This window comes from Chlorocebus sabaeus, unplaced genomic scaffold, assembly GCF_047675955.1.
Source record: "Chlorocebus sabaeus isolate Y175 unplaced genomic scaffold, mChlSab1.0.hap1 unalloc_scaffold_1325, whole genome shotgun sequence".
Lineage (NCBI taxonomy): Eukaryota > Metazoa > Chordata > Mammalia > Primates > Cercopithecidae > Chlorocebus > Chlorocebus sabaeus.
Window position 1 is genome coordinate 12501 of NW_027327108.1, and position 3338 is coordinate 15838.

A 3338-nucleotide genomic window follows, 5' to 3' on the forward strand; every position below is an offset into this window, starting at 1 on the left:
ATACTTCCTCCTTTTTTCTTTTTCTTTCTTTTTCTTTCTTTCTTTCTTTCTTTCTTTCTTTCTTTCTTTCTTTCTTTCTTTCTTTCTTTCTTTCTTTTCTTTCTCTCTTTCTCTCTTTCTCTCTCTCTCTCTCTCTCTGTCTCTCTTTCTCTCTCTCTCTCTCTCTCTCTCTCTCTCTCTCTCTCTCTCTCTCTCTCTCTCTCTTTCTTTCTTTCTTTCTTTCTTTCTTTTTCTTTCTTTCTCTTTTTCTTTTCTTTTTCTGCAGAGGGAGTCTCGGTCTCTCGCCCAGGCTGGACGGCAGGGGTGCCTTACTCGACTCGCTGCTGCCTCCGCCTCCGGGGTTGTCTGTTGCGTTGAGCACGGAGTTGCACCATATTGGCCAGGCTGGTCTCGAACTCCTGACCTCGTGATCCGCCCGCCTCGGCCTCCCAAACCGTGCTGGGAGTACAGGCGCGAGCCACCGCGCCCGGCCAATTCCTTCGTTTATTAAATCTTTTCTGCACGCTGCTGTGTATGTACATGTACATATACACACATACATATTTATATACACACATATACGCATTCTTCTCTGAGTGTATGTATCTCTTATCTGTGTGTATATGTATACACATAGTTGGACATATATACATATACATACAGATAAAACTTTCCATCATTATACAATGCATGCTTATGATTATAAACATTTGAATCTCTGAATAGTCAACATAAATAACATTTGCATACATGTGTATGAGCCTGCCTTCCCTCCCTCCCGCCCACCCTCCCCCCTCCCCCACTCCCCCTCCCTCCCCCACTCCCACCCTCCCTCCCCCACTCCCTCCCTCCCTCCCTCCCTCCCTCCCTGCCTCCCTCCCTCCCTCCCTCCCCCACTCCCTCCCCCCCTCCCTCCCTCCCCCCTCCCTCCCTCCCTCCCCCCCCACCTGCCCGCCTTGCCCGCCTTGCCCGCCTTGCCCGCCTTGCCCGCCTTGCCCGGCCTGGCCTGGCCTGCCTTGCCTTCCTGACTTCCTGTTTTCCTTCTTGCCTGCCCTCCTGCTTTCCGTTCCTTCCTTTCTGCCGGCCGGCCTGCCGGCCTGCCTGCCTGCCTGACTTCCTGTTTTCCTTCCTGCCTGCCCTCCTGCCTTCCTTCCTGCCTTCCTTTCCTTTCCTTCCTTCCTTCCTGCCTTCCTTTCCTTCCTGCCTGCCCGCCCGCCCTCCCTCCCTTCCTCCCTTCCTTCCTTCCTTCCTTCCCTCCCTCCCTCCCTCCCTTCCCTCCCGCCCTCCCTCCCTCCCCTCCTTCCCTCCCTCCCTCCCTCCCTCCCTCCCTCCCTCCCTCCCTCCCTTCCCTCCCGCCCTCCCTCCCCTCCTTCCTTCCCTCCCGCCCTCCCTCCCTTCCTTCCTTCCCTCCCACCCTCCCTGCCTTCCTTCCCTCCCTCCCTCCCTCCCTCCCTCCCTCCCTCCCTCCCTCCCTCCTTCCCTCCCTCCCTCCCTCCCTCCCTCCCTCCTTCCCTCCTTCCCTCCTTCCTTCCTTCCTTCCTTCCTTCCTTCCTTCCTTCCTTCCTTCCTTCCTTCCTTCCCTCCCTGCCTCCCTCCCTCCCTGCCTCCCTCCCTCCCTCCCTCCCTCCCTCCCTCCCTCCCTCCCTCCCACCTTCCTTCCTTTTTTTTATGTTCGTTTATTTTCTTTCTTACCCTGCCTGGTCTTCTCACTCTGTCGCACCCTGGACTTGCAGGCGCGCGATCGTGGTTCACGGCAGCCTCCACCTCCCTGGGCTCTGGTGATCTCAGCCTCCCAAGCAGCTGGGACTACAGGGATCTCTTAACCCCGGGAGCTGGAGGCGAACGCGAGCTGTGATCGCGCACCTCCACTCCAGCTGAGGTGACGGGAGCTGGGGTGCAGAGAGAAAATGCATTGTGATCTTAATTGCCCTGTAGCGTTACTCATGCCCTCTTATTTACTTGTTTTTCTCATGGGTTATTACTTCTATGTCATTGTCATGTTCATCCTTTGCTTGCTTGCTTGCTTGCTTGCTTGCTTGCTTGCTTGCTTGCTTGCTTGTTTTTTTGTTTTGTTTTTTTGATTTTGCTTTGTGTCTCTTCTTTTTTTTTCGCTTTTTCTTTTTTTTTTTTTTTTTGGTGAGATGGAGTCTTGCTCTGTCTCCCAGGCTGAAGTGCAGTGGCGCGATCTCGACTCACTGCGAACTCCACCTCCCGGGCTCAAGCAATTCCCTGCCTCAGTCTCCCAAGTAGCCGGGATTACAGGCGTCTGCCACCACGCCTGACTAATTTTCTTTGGATTTTGACCACAGGCAGGGTTTCACTACCTTGCCCAGCCTGGTCGGGCACTCCTGACCTCATGATCCACCCGCCTCGGCCTCACAAAGTGTTGGGATTACAGGCGTGAGCCACCGTGCCCAGCCCCTCACTTCTTTTTTCACTTAGTTTTACGTTAAACGTGTTCACTTCCTTACATACTTTCTTACTTGCTTACGTGGGACTACAGGCACGCACCACCACACCGGTTAACTTTTATATTGTTTCTCATGCTTTCCGTACGTATGTATGTATGTATGTATGTATGTATGTATGTACGTACGCACCTACGTGACATGGGGTTCGAGGTTCTATCACGTTGCCCGGGCCGGTCTCCAACTCCTGTTCTCAAGCAACCTGCCTGCCTCGGCCACCCACACTGCTGCTATTACAGGCGTGAGCCGTTGCGCCTAGCTCATTCTATATTTGCTTCTCTCTCTCTCTCTCTCTCTCTCTCTCTCTCTCTCCCCCCCCCCCACCCCCTCCCTCCCTCTCTCCCTCTCTCTCTCTCTCTCCCCCCCCCCTCTCTCTCACACACGCGCGCGCACACACGCACGCACGCGCACACACACACACCCCCCCACACACTTTCCACATCTAGTTCACAAACCACGCTAATTGACCCCCTCAATAGTATGCAGGCTGAATAAACCACACCCCACCCTCCCTCCACCCGGCGGCTGAGGAAACCCCTTCTCTACCATTTATTAACAAGATTATCTGGGTGGGTCGGGCACGGTGGCTCATGCCTGTAATTCCAGCACATCGGGAGGCCGCAGCGGGCGGATCACTTGAGGCCAGGAGTTCCAGGCCAGGCTGGCCAACGTGGTGAAACCCGGTCTCTATGAAAAGTGTTAACGATTAGCCAGGCCTCCTGGCGGCACGGGCTTGTAATCCCGACTACTCGGGACACCGAGGGAGGCGACTTGGCCTGAACCGGGGAGGCCGAGGTTGCAGTGAGCCGAGATCGTGCCATGACAATCCAGCCTGGGTGACGGAGCGAGACTCTGTCCCAAAATAATAATAATAAGGAAGGAGACCACTAC